A 17,340-nucleotide genomic window follows, 5' to 3' on the forward strand; every position below is an offset into this window, starting at 1 on the left:
GACTCGGCAAACAACTTTTCTGTACTTTGAGGGATTTTATATATAAAAGAATGTTGTTTTCAAAATGAGCATTGATGGGGACTGTGCTCTTTAAAAGCTGGGTCATATTTCATACATTAGCTTCATTAGCTACTCTTATAACCTCACCAAACAACTGAGATTTTTTTTTTTTAATCTCAACTATGATCAGACTAAGAACAATGATCAAGTCTTGGTAATATTACAGTCACATCTCTGAAGTGTTGTTATGTGTTGCTTTTGACTCCCCCCTCCATACATACCACACCCCAGGATTTTTCTGTTTAGTTCAAAAAGCCATGATCTCTCTTTACGTAAATTGCACTAATATTGCCACTAATCGTATTTGGGAAGCTCACGATAATATTTGCTTGAGTTGCGTTTTTTTTTTTTTTAATATCCCAAATCAGATCTCTTTTTTGCTTTTAATTAGTCAGCAACATTTATTTAATGCCTACTAAGCTCAGAGCAAAAAGCGTGGAGAGTGAAGGGCAGAAATTAGATCTAAACCCAAATAGACTGTCATCTCCAGAACAGCTGCCCATATCTTTACGAATACAGAAAACAGATCAATGAAAGGATTAAGGAAACTTAAAAGCAAAATCTAAACGAGTACAAATTGGTCTGGTAAGAATTGAGTTATATAAATGCAAAGAGGATGCAAATTAAGAAAGTGGAGTTCAGTATTTAAAACTGGTATCTTTCTACTTTTATTTTCATAATACTTTGCCATGAGAATTGTTAGAATTTTGTACATCCTACACTTTGGTGAGGAAAATTTCCTGGTTGAATTGTATTATTAAAAAAAGCAGGGCTTCCCTGGTGGCGCAGTGGTTGAGAGTCCACCTGCCGATGCAGGGGACACGGGTTCATGCCCCGGTCTGGGAAGATCCCACATGCCGCGGAGTGGCTGGGCCCGTGAGCCACAACTACTGAGCCTGTGCGTCTGGAGCCTGTGCTCCGCAACGGGAGAGGCCACAACAGTGAGAGGCCCGCGTACCGCAAAAAAAAAAAAAAAAAACAAATCTAATTCTTGATATTTTATGGAGAGCTGAAGCCACAGAGTTTCACGAGTCCTCCTTCTTGTCTTATCATCATTAAAACTCATTGTGTAACCTTAAACAAGCTACTTAACCTCTCTGTGCCTCGGTTTTCACATCTGGAAAATGTGGATGATAATAGGACATCTCATAGGATTGTTAAAGCATTAAATGTATAAAATTATATTCCTTCCATTTTATGAAGCACCTTTTTTTCCCCATGGTTTAATTTCTTTGAGATTGATATGCACGCTGTGATTGATTTGATAAGATTTCATTGTTTTATAGATTAAATAGAAACCAGTAAAAAAAAATAGTAATGCGTGTTACTATCAAACGCATCATATTGCATGTGTAAAGTGCTTATTAGAACAGAGCCTGGCCCATAATAGGTCTTCCAGAGCGATACTGTTATCATTGTCTGAATGCCATATTTGTGGTTTGTAGGACATTTGTACCTAATCTTATTGACTTCTACACCATGAGGCAGATATACTTATGATTCCTGATCTTTATTTTAATAAATAGAGCCAGGAATATTTTCCAGAGATCAAATAACTGGTAAGTGAAAGACCTAGGCCGTGAACTTAGGTTGTTTTATTTATGCTACATTTATCTCACCTTTATTGAGTCTTACTGCATAGTATAAACTCTGGGTACTGAGGATGAGAGATAACTAAGGCAGATGAGGTTGTTGTTTTTTTCTCTGACCTTAAATGCCGAAGAGAGGCGAGAGGAAAGTAAGACATAAACAACGAGTCAGTAAACAAATTTAGACAGTGAAACAGGAAACAAAGTACAAATTGGAGTGTCTGAATGGATGCTTGCTGAGAAGGTCAGGCAATGCTTCTCTGAGGAGTTGACTTCTGAAGTGACAACTCAATGTCAAGTTGAGAACTTGCACTTGCAGAACAATGCACGCTCCTGAGACAGAAATGAGCTTGAATCTTTTAAGGACATGGAATGGGTCAGGTGGACCAGGGGGGATAGATGCTTACAGTCCTAAGGTGGCTGTGATTTTAGGCTTCATAGAAGATGCTGAGTTTTGTCTCTCAGGAATAAAGGATTTGGGTATTCTTCACCATACCTTATAAGCTTTTTTTTTTTTTTTTGCTGTACGCGGGCCTCTCACTGTCGTGGCCTCTCCCGTTGCAGAGCACAGGCTCCGGACGCGCAGGCTCAGCGGTCATGGCTCACGGGCCTAGCCGCTCCGCGGCATGTGGGATCTTCCCAGACCGGGGCACGAACCCGTGTCCCCTGCATCGGCAGGCAGACTCTCAACCACTGCGCCACCAGGGAAGCCCTAAGCTTATATTTTTTTAGTGCTTTAGGGAAGTTCTTATATTCTAGGGAGGGATATAAGCACATGGGTTGTTTTATCCTCTTTTCTAGATGAGTACACTGAAGAGCAAGCTATGAAATGATTTTCCCTAGTTAGTTTTCTAATGTTGTACAGTGCTAGTGATATCTAGTTGCCAGACATATGTACGCCTAGGTGTCAGTTTTGGAGGTTTTTGTTCTTTTTTTTTTTTGGAGAGTTTTTAAAAGCCTACACTCTTCCAAGTGGAAGTTTCCGATACTACAGATCTGTAAGTGGTAACTTTTCACAGTGTATGGAATTGTTCTATAAAAGAAATCATTAGTGAGTTTTTTTCCCCCACTTCTGTGGTTCTTTGGTATTGCCTCTCTTGGTATCAGCTGTTTCGAAATATCAATTCTGTCTTGAAATAGACCATCAAATAATGACTCATGTCAAGCCAAGACACACAACAGGTAAATGAAAGACCTAGGCCGTGAAGAGTTTATTTATTCCTCTTTTCATGATTATCAACACCTGTTTAATCTGATCATATATAAAAATGGGTGATCTGTTATTTCTAAAAATAGCTTTTAGCACCAGTATTAGGTCCTTGCATAGTCTACACTCATAACTCTCGATCTGACTTCAACAGTGACATGCATCTTTCTAAGTCAGACACCATTAATGATAGTGATTTTGGAGGAAGCATTCTTTTGGGATCCTATCCACGTGATCTTGGGTAATTTGCTTCTTTTGTTTCACCTGATTCCTTATTTATAAAATGTGGATGTTGAAATAAATGAGTTTTCTAGCTGTATGATGTGTGATATCACTATTAATTTACTTAGAAACAGCATATAAATTGGGTATTTGTAGAAAGTGGTTCAGTAGCTTAGAATCTAGCTAACATTTTCATTTTTATTAAATCATGAAATTAAATATAATTGATCATCTTATAGGTACCCGGCTCCACAATAGGGATGCAAGCATATAAGACCTTTGTCCAGCAACTGAGAGGTTAAACTATAGTGAAAATTACGGATTGGTAACTCAGAGTTTTTTTACAACAGATTTTTTTGATATGTTATTCATTTACCGTACAATTCACTGACTGAATTTTTTTTTTTTTTTTTTTTTTTTGCGTTATGCGGGCCTCTCACTGCTGTGGCCTCTCCCGTTGCGGAGCGCTGGCTCCGGACGCGCAGGCTCAGCGGCCATGGCTCACGGGCCCAGCCGCTCCGCGGCATGTGGGATCTTCCCGGACCGGGGCACGAACCCGTGTCCCCTGCATCGGCAGGCGGACTCTCCACCACTGCACCACCAGGGAAGCCCTGACTGAAATTATTTTTAAAGGAGATGATTATATATTTACTCAACAATTATTTTATGAGCATCTGCTATGTACCAGGGACTGTTTAGGTGCTGAGGTTAGAGAGACTGACAGTAGTTCTACAAAACCTAGCCTCTCACAAAATGTCCATCAACAGAATCTTTTGTTTTATTTTATTTTTTTTTATTGAAGTATAGTTCATCTACAGTGTTTGTTAGTTTCAGGGGTAACAGCAAAGTGATTCATTTATACATACATATATATATATCTATTTTTTTCAGATCCTTTCCCCTTACAGGTTATTACAGAATATTGAGTATAGTTCCCTGTGCTTTTTGGTTATCAATGTTATATATAGTAGTGTGTATGTATTAATCCCAAACCCCTAATTTATTCCTCCCCACCCCTTTTTCCCCTTTGGTAACCATAAGTTTTCTACGTCTGGGGGTCTGTTTAATAGACTCTTCAGTATGGTGTTAAAGACCAACATTTGGTGTCAGCAAAGGGTACTCGGGGGGAATACATCAGAGAGACAAAGAAAACCCACTCTTGGGAGACCTGGGGAGGTTTCTGAGAGGTTGTGGTCTCTAAACAGAATCTGAGAAGCCTGTTAAGAGTTTGCTAGGTTGATGACTGGGGACAAAAGAGAAGGGAGAATTTTTAGGGAGGAGGAAAGAAACGTGCCACCGCACAGAGGTGAGGCATAGGTAACCCATGACAGTTCAGTAGAGTTAGAGCATGGGGGACAGTGTGGGAAGGACAGTTTCTGCTGGGTCTGAAGGTCAGAGAGTCCGTCAATGTGTGCCTTCACAGTATGTCTTACTGTGAGGTCACAGAGGAGGATGAGGTCAGCTAGAGGATGTGACATTTGAGTTGAGTCACAGAGGATGTCTAGGAGGTTGTTGAGGCAGTCTACAGTTAGTCCAGGCAGAAGGAACTACAATTGTAGAAGTAAATGTGTGTAAAACAATGGTGTTTTCAGCCGGGTAAGGAATTTGAAGGGCTTGGAAGATGAGGTAAGTGAAACAGAGAAAGAACAGAGCCAAAACAGTACTTTGGTGAGGGTTGAAGGGCAGCTTATAGATGGATTCTGTGCAGTGCAATGAATTTGTACATTGTGCTCTTCATCCTGTAGGCAGCTGGGGGTGGAGGGTAGGGACCACAGTTTGAGAGAAGACTAGAACATTGAAGATTTGAGAAAAGAAATCAGAAGTATGCTTCTAATCTTCTGAGATAACTCTGGCTATACTTGAATCAGAGGAGCCCAGGGTTGTAAATGAAACTTAGGAGTATGTCAACTCTATGGTTTTTCTAGTTAACATTTTATATAAAATTCAATTACCCTTTGCACCAATGTTCAATAATTTCTAATATTAGGAAATTATAATTAAACAAGAGATATGGAAATGTTAACCAACATTCATTGAAAATGTACTGTCACTTCCATGTATTAATTCACTTGATCCTTACAAAAGCCCAATGAGGAAGCCTATCATTTCCCCCTATTTTATAGATGAGGAGATCGTGGCCTAGAGAGGTGAAACCTGGAACTAGTAAGTGGAAGAGCTGGTGTTTGAGCCAAAAACAGTCTAGCTACTAAGCCTAATTATAAGAATTGACAGCTGAATGCATAGTCAGAAATACTAAGAGTAATTGTGTTGGTGAGGAGGACTTTGGGGGCAGTTTTGTTTGTTTGTTTTGTCCTTTTTACAACTCAATAATTCAGTGATTTTGCAATCATTACCCCTGTCTAATTTTAGAACTTTTCTTCCATCCTGAAAAGAAACCTCATACCAGTTTGTAGTCACTCTCTACTCTCACCTCTAACCCTATGGAACCTCCAATCTGCTTTAGTGGTCATCAGTCTTTAAATGAATGTGATTTCACTTTAGTGACAGTTTGTTTTGAATAGTAGCAATCTGATAGGCTTACTCAGTAACTCAGGAGTATAACATAGTTTGAACTTCTAATTTCTAACATCTGCATGAAAGTAATGTTCTCTGTTCTTAATTTAGGGCAGAGAAGTGTAAAAGTGCCAGCCCTGTGTCAGTCATTAGTCATATGTACATGAGTAAGACTGCTCCAGGCTCCACACTCGAGTTCATTTGTCTTTTGGAGATGCCGACACATAAATAGACACATCATTGAACAACACTGGGGAATGGAATTCGTCTAGAAGTCTCGATGTATTTGTTGAAGGACTTGTGTTAAACTTCTTTCTGCTGGAAGCCATTGAATTGTTTATAAAAATCTAGTATGTATGAAGCATTTGGACTGCTTGGCATTTTGAGGATAAAATCCACATCAATGTTAAATAAAATAAAACTCCCCATCCAGAATAGAGTAGTAATTGCCAGACATAAAATAGCCCAGCTGTGCAGTAGCTTAAAGGACAATTGGTCTCAGGCAGAGAGTACTGGATAGGACACTGCTACATAAGTAACTGTTCGGCCTGAATTACTGTACCTATTTGGTAGCTCATATATCTAAAATGGCTTAAAATAAAAATTGCAAATGCACCAGATTTCATCAATCTTAGCATTTCTTTTTCTTATTTTCTCAGTCCCAAGTTAAAAATAAAATCCTCTTGCCTCATTTTCCTCTGTGCTAGTTAGTTAGGATTAACTGGAGTTCCCAACAGGAAAGCAGTAGATATAGTAGACAACATTGTATAGTGGGTGAGAGCCCGGTAGAGATAATTATACAGTCACTCCCACTGTATAACCCTTCAAAGTAACTGAGCCTAATATTCTCTTCCTAAGCAATTTAACCAACTTCTAAAAAAAAGAAAGTATAAGATATTATTTGGAGAATGAAGTAGTTACTGTATGTAATCAGGAGGAAGAATTATAGCAAGTTATAATACTCATTTGATAAAGAGCTACACTCAAAGCTTTGTATGGTACCTCCTAAGTAACTGTTCCGTTGTGCTAACTGTCCTTTTTCAAGGAGAAGAGACAAAGAACTGCTGAAAAAAAATCAACTGTTATACTTGTTCAGTAAGATTGCCCCCACCCTGGGCATAGACTAAGTCTAATTTCATGCTCTGTAAGGATCAAGCACACATTTGGTCTTCAAATATCCAATAGTGGTGATTGCTTTGCCTATCCAAAGATAATATCCGTGTAGAAACATAGACACTAGTAAAAGTAAATGCGATTAAAATGTGTTTTAAGAGCTACAGCGTGTATGTCTGTGTAGGTATAGATGTTATATATCTGTGTTCACTGCACATACATCCCAATATTTTAAAAAGATAGAACTGCATGCAGGGTTTTTTCTATAATTCTTTGAAGATAACCAAAAGGAGGCCAAGACATCTGCTAAATTGTCCATTTAGTATATAAAAAAGAGTTGGCAGTAATACAAGGGTCAGTTTTTCTTTGGCTTTCTTTCTTTCATTTCTCTCTCTCCCTCCCTCCCTCCCTCTCTCCCTCCCTCTCTCTCTCCCTCCCTCCCTCTCTCTCTCCCTCCCTCCCTCTCTCTCTCCCTTCCTTCCTTCCTTCCTTTCTTTCTGGCTGCCTTGGGCTGTGTGCGGGCTTTCTCTAGTTGCGGTGAGCGGGGGCTGCTCTTCGTTATGGTGCACGGGCTTCTCATCGCAGTGGCTTCTCTTGTTGTGGAGCACAGGCTCTAGGCGCGTGCGGCTTCAGTAGTTGTGGCACGTGGGCTCAGTAGTTGTGGCACAGGCTCAGTAGTTGTGGCTCACGGGCTCTAGAGCACAGGCTCGGTAGTTGTGATGCACAGGCTTAGCTGCTCCGCAGCATGTGGGATCTTCCCGGACCAGGGCTCGTACCCGTGTCTCCTGCCTTGGCAGGAGGATTCTTAACCACTGCGCCACCAGGGAAGCCCCAAAGCCCCTTCGGTTTGCTTTAAACAAAACAGACCAATGTGTAAACTTTAAGAGACAGTGAGCACTTACTTTGAGTTTGTAATTCTTGTGCCTCCACTCTCCACCCCATACACCCCCCCCCCCAAAAAAAGTGCTGATCTGATTGCTGTAATGAGAAGCTGTACCACATAGTGGCTAAGAGTAGTTACTCGAAAGATGGGAGCGACCTTAGATGCAACACTCCGAATCCTCCACTTACTAGCTGTGTGAAGTTCAGCAGGCAAGGTAGTAACTCCATGCCTCTCAGTTCCTGATTGCAAAATGGCTATAATAATACAGTGCCCACTTCATGCAGCTGTTATGAGGAGTAATACACCTAGATCAGTAAAGCACTGTGTCGCTCACATACTTATATTTTGTCAATTCTACAACCCATATTCACATCCTGAACCATTGCTGACTAATTACTGTTGGTGAATAATTAGCAATGACATAGTTGTCATTGTTGCAAATGCACATCAACACTTGTTTGGAAGAAAATCCTGCGGGTGATAATGGAACCCTCTTTTATCATTGTTATGGGTGGCCCAGTGAACAGTATTATGGGAAAAAGCATAAAACTTCCATGATTTTCCGTTGAAAAGTGATTCAAAGGGTTGAACTCTGAATATGAAGAAGTTTTTGGAATGCTTCGATTTGTTTCACATGTATTATATATTTTTGTATATATGCAATGGAGTGACAGATTTTTTAAAAAACTGTCTAAATAATTTTAAAACATTTCTTTCAATAACATATAACAACAATTCTAATAATAAAACACTGTCATAATTTAAGTCACAGTATTTTTGTTTCTAGTGGTGCAATAACTACTGGTGCATTTTATAATTAGTTTCACCTTTTTTGATGGGACCTTGTAGTAAGCACTCAGAAAATGCTAGCAGTTGTAATTAGTATTTGGGTTGAGGTTAATGTGGGTAGGTACATTGTCAAAGTTAACAGTCCTAAGGCCTTTGATTCTGAGTCAAGTGTGTTGAAAGAATACCTTGGATTTACCTAAAGTCTAGAGAACTTGACTTGCAGCTATATCAGTAAGACTTGCCTACATTCATTCAGTGGATACTGCACTAACTTGGGCTGAAGTCACATCTTCTAAATACCTGCATACTGCCCTTTTCTCTTGCTTATGAGAGTTAAGTTGAATAATAGAAGTGAAAGCATTTTGTAAACCATAGTAAGAAGTATCAGTCAGGATAGTTCAGGCAATGCTGTGCTAACAAATATTCTCCAGATCTTAGTGCTTAAAACAAAAGCTTGGGGCTTCCCTGGTGGTGCAGGGGTTGAGAGTCCACCTGACGATGCAGGGGACATGGGTTCCTGCCCCGGTCCGGGAAGATCCCACATGCCGCGGAGCGGCTGGGCCCGTGAGCCATGGCCGCTGAGCCTGCGCGTCCGGAGCCTGTGCTCCGCAACGGGAGAAGCCACAGCAGTGAGAGGCCCGCCTACCGGAAAAAAAAAAAAAAAAAAAAAAAGAAAAGAAAAGAGTGCTTCCCTGGTGGCGCAGTGGTTGAGAGTCCGCCTGCTGATTCAGGGGACACGGGTTCGTGACCCGGTCCGGGAGGATCCCACATGCCGCGGAGCGGCTGGGCCCGTGAGCCATGGCCACTGAGCCTGCGCATCCGGAGCCTGTGCTCCCCACCGGAGAGGCCACAACAGTGAGAGGCCCGCGTACCGCAAAAAAAAAAAAAAAAAAACTTATTTTTTGCTTCTGTTACTTGTTCATTGTGGGTCACAACTTCTTTGCAGGCTGATGGAATAGCCACTATCTCAAACACTGCTGGCCCCCATCCCAGAATAAAAGATCTCTGAGGGTCTTTACCTGGCAATTGCATGCTCTGGCCTATAAGTAACACATGTGGACTTTACTCACAGCTTGTCAGGCAAAACCCTTCATATGGCTCCATCTAGCCATAAGGGTGCCAGAAAGCAGAGTTGGAAAGTAGCAGTGATGACTACCACAAAGTTTGCAAAAATAATAATAATAATGGTTCCTATATACCAGGAACTGTTGCATTGTAAGTGCTTTCCAGGTGTGGAGTCCTTTAGCCCTTGTGAAGCAGATATGCTCATGATCGCCATTGGACAGGTGGGAAACCGAAGCAGAAAAGCGGTAGATTAACCTGTGCAGAACAGACAGAGCAGGGCTGTTGCAGGATCTATTGCACTGATGGAATTGAATGTATCTTTTTAAACTGTAAAAGGAAGATACAGTTGAGATTTCTTCTTTTCTGAAAAACAAGAGAGTGGACTGAGTGATCCCTAAGGCTCCCTAAAATTTCACCTGAATCCTAAAATGACCTGCACAAAAGGTGACTCCCCTGTTTCTTTTGCAACCTCATCTTCAGAAGCCAGGGATCCTCCTTGACCAGCACACTTCCCCTAGTAGCTCAGGAGAGGAGTGTTGTCCCAGTAAATGGGCCGCCAGGGTTGCTGTGAATGTTCCCTCTTTGACTTATTTGAACTTTTCTATTTGGGAATTTCAAACATATGTAAAAATAGAAGATTATAGTGAACCCAGTATACCAAATCATCAGTTATCCATACACAAGTGTCAGTGCTCGCCCAGTCCTGCTTGACTTAGCTTCGTAAGTTAATCTGGCCACCTATCAAGTAGACCTTTGAACATAGACTGAGTTCCTTGGGTTTGTGGGACTCAGAGAACAGGACTCACGAAACAGAAAGCCGGTGACTAGTTGGCAGCTTTGTGCTGGGCAGGCTTAGTGAGGACGTGGGGGAGGACGGGATCGAAGAGGTTGATCTGAAGACAGGGCATCACTCAATGGACAAGTTTGCAAGCTGAGGGTAAATGATGTGACAGTATTTAATCCTTCATGGGACAGTCTTGAAAGGTAAGTGGGGAGAGGAGAGATCTGTTGTTAATGTACGTCAAAATTATTGCCTTTCTTCCCAGCTAAAACTGCAGTCTTATCCACCACTGAGATAGTCAATAAACAGAGAGCTGGACATCTGATGTCTGTTATGGGGCGGGGCAAAGGAGCTCTGTGTCCTGGGCCCTACCGTCAGGCAGAGAATCCGCTGAGCTAGAAAGCACACTGCCTGACCGCCCTGGGCTTGCCAATGAGCGGCGTCCAGAAGACGCTGGGTCATTGAACCTCCCTGTCTCTTTGAAAGACGCATACACTAACCATCCGGGGGCCTCACAAATCTTTTATAACATTCAATTAACAAAGGTTCCTCAAATGCTGTGAGCTGCCCGCTCGGATAGATGTGACTGAAATGTAAAGTACCTTTCACTGCCTTATTTATTGCTCCAGCAAACACGTTATGTGTTGGCACCATTTATCTTCATTTTAATTTTATCTCCCACAAATATAGGCATTAATTTAAATCACATACAGAACAGTTTTTATAGAGGCAAACTTATTCCAGTGTGCTGCATTTTAATATCACACTTTACCATCTTTTCTCACTTGATTCAAGAATAGTATCTCTTCCTGCCTCAGCATTTAATCTGAGGACAACAGAAACTTTTTTTGTGCGTACATGTTCTCTCTCTCAAACTTCATCTTCGTCGGCGCTTCGCTGTCGGTTGCCTGGAAGTTTGCGAGTGTGAGAACAGACGTTTATTAGTGGCTCTCTTTCTCCTTTGCCAGCTTCACTTCCTGTGGTGTGGGTGGGTGGGGTGGGGGTGGGGGTCCCAGCATGATAGGTTTTACAGCTGAACTTAATTCTAGGTTTTCACCTTCAGATACCTGTTCTAACTGTAACAGACACAAAGGAAGGTATGTGGCCTCCTCCCGCCCCCCCCCCGGAAATGCATTCTTTCATTCAAAAGGAAAATTTCCCTTTTCCCTTTTTCTTCATAAGTGTTACTTTTACAGCAGCTGAGTCTCTCCCCTGAGGGGGGAGCGTGCTAAGTTGGCTGCTGTATTTATGGCTATGAGCCATTCCTGTTAGCTGCTACCCCTTAAGCAAGGGAGATTTCCCGATCCTGAATTTGTGGCCTGAAAAGCTGTGTCCCTCCTCAATTAAGACTTGCCGGATTGCCTCTGACATGGCAGCATATTCCCAGAAGTCAGAGCCTTGGAGGCAGGAATAAACATGAGCACGACCTTAAGGCAACGTGGATTTAAGCCATTCCAGGCTCCTTTGGGAAGCTTTCAGGGTCTTTCCCTCCAAAGCACTAAACTGAAAAGAACAAAAATTACTGTTCTAGTTTTTCAGGCCTCTGAATATCTAGGTTTAGAGACATCTGTCATAGCTTTTTTTTTTTTTTAACATTACTTAGAGTTTAAAATGTACCAATTATTGTTTTAAGTTCCCTGTTTTATCCTTGTAACAACCCTATGAGACAGATGCCTTGATTATGCTCATCTTACAGATGAGGAAACAAAGCCTAGAGAAGTTAAAGGTTTTTTGTTTGTTTGTTTGTTTTTGTTTTGTTTTTTTTGGAATTCAGCTGGGACGTGGCAGGGCTGGGATTTTGAATCTAGACCACTTTCACTAATTTGCTTTCGGGATAGCTAGCTCTCTTCAGCCTGAACCCTTGACCTCTTGTTTGACACTGACTCTTGCCAAACCCTTAATCTTTGTGCTACTAGGTGCATTTCATCTATGTCAAGAACACGGTTACCCTGGAAACCCACTAGCTAGAAAGGCAATCCAATTATAGCACCACCGTTCCGGTTTTATTAAATTAGCGTTCTGATGACGGTGGACTTCTTGCTGGAAGGGTGCTAAGAAATGGGTTCTCACCAGTTGTTCTTGCCTCTTAGGGCCACTGGGAATCATTCTTTCACTCCACCAAACAAACAAAAAAATGCTCCTTTGGGTGATTCATTGGACTTGAGAGTTACACTAGGATTGTCTTTTTGGACCATTGGCTTTCAGCAGTGGCTGGAGAGCATGGAAGGGCATGGAAAAAGCCTGACTGGATTCTGCCTGCCCTTTGAGTAGCCACGCCCACCCCACCACAGTCTGCTGATTTAGGGCTCTGATCTGAATGGCCAAGGCTCATGGTCATCTGTTTGTGTGGTTCTTATCCCACTTCAGCCTATTGGTTTATATCCAGACTTGGTTCAGGAAAAGATGCAGCTCTTCGATATTCTTTGGCCCTTTACAGACTTCTGATGCGCAAAGAATTTGCTTTGGTTCACAGTGATTTGATTGGTGAGTTTCCTTTAAATACACAGAATTTACATAGAATTGAAGATAGTCAGTGCTTACCCCGGGGACACGAGGTTGGAGGAAGTGATGTTCTTTATGCTAGTGGGCTGTCAGCTCCCTGAGATGGTAACTGGTAGGCTGGTGGGATGTTGGGTTACTTCCTTGCATGTATCACGCACTATGTCAGGTGTACTACCTATTACTTCAGTGAATTTCATCAGCTCTATTATTAGCTCTGTTTTCTAGAGGAGGTAAAGGAGAAGCTGGAAGAGATGGTTTGCTCATTTGCAGGGTTGTGAGGTTATGATGGTGAGTTTTGAGCACAAGTTCCTAACTTGGAGTCCGGTGTTTTCTTTATACCATACTGTGTCAAGGTCAATCTTCTTATCTCAGAAAACAAAACAAGGATTAAAAACACTGAATCTGAGTTCTTGAAGTTCTAATGCCAGAACTATTTTTGTCTTGAAAAGAGTGTTGGCATATCCTGTCGAGAAGGATAATAACCAGGGAAGGAGAGGGGGCCGCATCTTACTGTGTACCCCTGGAGAAGGGATATTCCCATGACTCACTCTGTCACCAGGGAGCAGATTTCCAGAAGCAGAACTTCAAAATGGTGAAGAGAATTATGCGTCTTCGTAAAACATTCTACATTCTGTGTTAGCTTTTCTACCTGTCAGTAATTAAAGACGTTCACTGAAGTCCTGGCTCCCGCATTTACTGGCTTAGTGACCTTAACTACTCTGATTGATGTCTTCAGGCCTCATTTCCCCATGAAAACAATGGAACAATAATAATATTGGATAAGTATGTTGGGTTGTGAAGAAATGAGTGAGAAGCATTTTCTCCACTGCAAAGAGGTAATCTCCTGGGCGGTAGTAGTGTCACTCTTGTGATTACCAGCTATCTTTCACATTCACCTCTCTCTTAATCGCAATACTTTCTAGTTGTGTAAAACAGTCTGAGAGTATCTTTGATATTCCTTATGTATAACTGTAGGGACTTAGATTTTAAAATCCTGACTCTGTTTTTATTTCCCTGACAGCAGATTCTTCTCTAATTTACTCCATGTGAAATGAGAAATAACACCCTTGATACTTCCACATCTATTATATTTCCTCTTAATTAGATAGGAATCTGTGTATTACTTGGATTGTGACATACATATATTTTCATACACATACAAGTACCTATGCATATTTTACAACGTTTAAAGTGATAAATACACTAACAGTTATTTCTGGGGTCATAGGAGATAAGACTTCTTTCTTATATTCTACGTATTTTTAAAGTTTCTATACTTAACGTACTTTACTTTTGTTTTACAGGTATAGTGTAATTTATATAAATGTTTTGGTAAATGTGTATATAATGTCTCATTTCATAAATTTGTATAAATATGTGTATGTATGTATATACACACGCATACAGTATTTTAGCAAAGTAAAACACCCTTTAACAGTAAACATCTACAGGGGAAAATTTTTAAACCATTACTTTTTTCTTCCCTCCTCTCTCCCTCCCTTTTCCCTCTTCTCTCCCTCTTCTTTCTATCAGTCTATTAATCTATCTAATCTCCCCCTCCATCCCTTTTTCTTTCTTTCTTTTGTCCCTGCCCAGCACCTTTTTAGCACCTTTCGGAATAGAAACTGAAACAATACTGATCTTAAATATAGTGTGTTAGAAAAATAGAATGTGTTTTGAGAGGAGATGTCTTGTCCTTGTATCCACATATCATTGTGGTATTGAACCTATCTCAAAACAAAAGTAGAGCTATGATTTTTAGCACTAAGTTCAGTCTTTAATGAATAGACTTTCCTTCCCAACCACCCTGATGAGAGAGAACAGAACACTTAAACGCAAGTCTGGTGATTCTAGTAGCACTCGTCCAAGTTGAGTGCCCTTTATGGTTCTCAGTGGCCATGATGATTTCTTTTCCTTTCTTTTCAAGTTTGCAAGATCTTGGTTTATTAACTTTGCAGCAGCCAGGAGTTTGGGTCCCAATAACTAAAGCTTATACACTTTACTTTTTCTCTACAGAGATCTGCTACGGGACCACCCTACTCTACTTATGCTTTTTTCTTTGTGTAGTGTTTACCTTGTCAGTCCATGTGATACTGTTCATTTTAGTTATTATGCTATGAACTTAATCCAGAGTGAAGGGAGCAACTGTTTGTGTGTCTCTCTGAATTTTTTAAGGGGAAATATTATTTCTCACTTAAGGAGACTGATTTTAGTAGTCTATCCTCTCACCTTTTTCTTTTTCAATTTGATCTGTCCAACTAAGGAGACCACATTTAGTACTTGCTAGTTGAGACTCGTGTTCTACAATTCTGAGTGAGTTCCTCCTGTGGCCCCCCTCCCCAAGGTGCACTGAGTCACAACGCGATCACCAGCTGCCTGTGTGCTCTTCCACCTGGCACACTAGACAGTGTGGTGGCCAAGGTTCAGCCTGGAAAGTACTTTCAGGAAAAGATGGAGACCCCCTCCTCACTCTGATCATCTTTGAATGGCTTGTTGTAGCTGGTATTAACGTTATAAATGATCATCCCTAAGTCTGTCTCAGTTCCAGCCCAGATGGAGTTTTGATTTTAGAAAATCATTCAGTGAAATGTATTTCCTGTGCCTTGTAGTCACTGATCACTTACCAAAAAAAGGGGGTGGTGGGAGAATAAAAATAAACTTATGATAATTCACATATACTTAACCTTCGCTGAGTGAGTAATACCAAAAAGGGAATGAAGCAGGCTCTGCTGACCAGCATTTGCAAATGGATTCCAGGAATGCGGTTAGAGTTGCCAAAGCAATCTCTGCATCCTTCGGAAAGCATCCCTTGGGATTTTATTACGTTTAGGGAAAACCAGGGATGTGGAGGTGTGTATGTGAATATGTTTTAAAGCTTTCTTACCAGCAGTGTGTGGTGGAAAGAACACTGGCTAAAAGCTGGAAAACCTGCATTCTAGACCTGGTTTCACCTAATCTCCATCATACCGGAAAAGTTACTTACCTTCCTTGGCATTTAATCATGTGTAAAATAAGGATGTCAGACTAAGATCTTTCATCATTGATATACTGTGCTTTAGATTATTCCGTAACAGAAAGACCATACACGTTCATCATGTCTCTGTGTTAACTAAACTAAAATAGATGAAACAACAGCGATGACAACAAAAGCAATCCCATTGTAGAGAATGAAAAAAATACATGTATAGTATTTCTAGTTAGTCAGGATATGTCAATTCTGGATCTAATTATACTTTCAAAGACCCTGTCGAGTTAAGAGCTCAGGTTCAAACCGTAGCTTGTACAAAATATAATACTATATGCAATGCAATTGACAAGGCTCCAGGAGCTATTTTATCAAAAATCCTCTCGTATTTCTCATGAGAGTCACACTATAACGGTGGTAGTATTGTAAACCCCTCCTTTCCCAATTTAAAAAAATATGACCCAAAGCATTTAGTATTTATTTATAATTATATGCAGATGAAACCTATAAAGCATTGTTGCATCAGTAACGCCTGCTACCTCTGCCTCTTCAATTATATGTTTTTCTCCACTGTTATTACTACCCATTGCTGCCCTCTTCCTTATTTTAATTACTTCACTTTGTATGTAGGGTATGAAGATATTTTTATTAGCTTTCTATGTCTTGTAATTGCTCCCCCCCTTCTTGTGGGACAAGTAGAAGCTTCCAAGGGATCCAGGAAGCTGCATGATCTGCTTGTATATTTTGGAGATTAATCCTTTGTCCATTGATTCATTTGCAAATATTTTCTCCCATCCTGAGGGTTGTCTTTTTGTCTTGTTTGTGGTTTCCTTTGCTGTGCAAAAGCTTTTAACTTTCATTAGGTCCCATTTGTTTATTTTTGTTTTTATTTCCATTACTCTAGGAGGTGGATCATAAAAGATCTTGCTGTGATTTATGTCAAAGAGTGTTCTTCCTATGTTTTTCTCTAAGAGTTTTATAGTGTCTGGTCTTGCATTTAGGTCTCTAATCCATTTTGAGTTTATTTTTGTGTATGGTGTTAGGGAGTGTTCTAATTTCATTCTTTTCCATGTAGCTGTCCAGTTTTCCCAGCACTACTTTGAAGAGACTGTCTTTTCTCCATTGTATATCCTTGCCTCCTTTGTCATAGATTAGTTGACCATATGTGTGTGGGTTTATCTCTGGGCTTTCTATCTTGCTCCATTGATCTATATTTCTGTTTTTTGTGCCAGGACCATATTGTCTTGATTACTGTAAGTTTGTAGTATAGTCTGAAGTCAGGGAGTCTGATTCCTCCAGCTCTGCTTTTTTCCCTAAAGACTGCTTTTGACTATTTGGGGTCTTTTGTGTCTCCATACAAACTTTAAGATTTTTTGTGCTAGTTCTGTACAAAATGCCATTGGTAATTTGATAGGTATTGCATTGAATCTGTAGATTGCTTTGGGTAGTATAGTCATTTTCACAATATTGATATTTCCAATCCAAGAACATGGCATATCTCTCCATCTGTTGGTATCATCTTTAATTTCTTTCATCAGTGTCTTATAGTTTTCTTCATACAGGTCTTTTATCTCCCTAGGTAGGTTTATTCCTAGGTATTTTATTCTTTTTGTTGCAGTGGTAAATGGGAGTGTTTCCTTAATTTCTCTT

At 40.5% G+C, this 17,340-nt stretch overlaps 1 protein-coding gene across 14 annotated transcripts in view; it reads left to right on the forward strand.

The window, feature by feature from the left end:
• The window catches only part of LPP (LIM domain containing preferred translocation partner in lipoma), a 701,187-nt gene that overhangs the window by 375,275 nt on the left and 308,572 nt on the right, over window positions 1–17,340 (forward strand). The window contains exons 1-2 of one of the 14 annotated variants that reach the window (XM_067738398.1): window positions 4,520–4,704; window positions 5,202–5,241. The exons of 12 other annotated variants lie outside the window; for them this stretch is intronic. The gene's annotated coding sequence lies outside the window, so the exon portion shown is untranslated. Of the gene's footprint in view, window positions 1–4,519; window positions 4,705–5,201; window positions 5,242–17,340 lie in introns of those variants that run through there. One more of the 14 variants, XM_067738396.1, reaches the window with a different exon arrangement.

The sequence above is a fragment of the Pseudorca crassidens genome, chromosome 5 (genome assembly GCF_039906515.1).
Source record: "Pseudorca crassidens isolate mPseCra1 chromosome 5, mPseCra1.hap1, whole genome shotgun sequence".
In the NCBI taxonomy this organism is placed as follows: Eukaryota; Metazoa; Chordata; class Mammalia; order Artiodactyla; family Delphinidae; genus Pseudorca; species Pseudorca crassidens.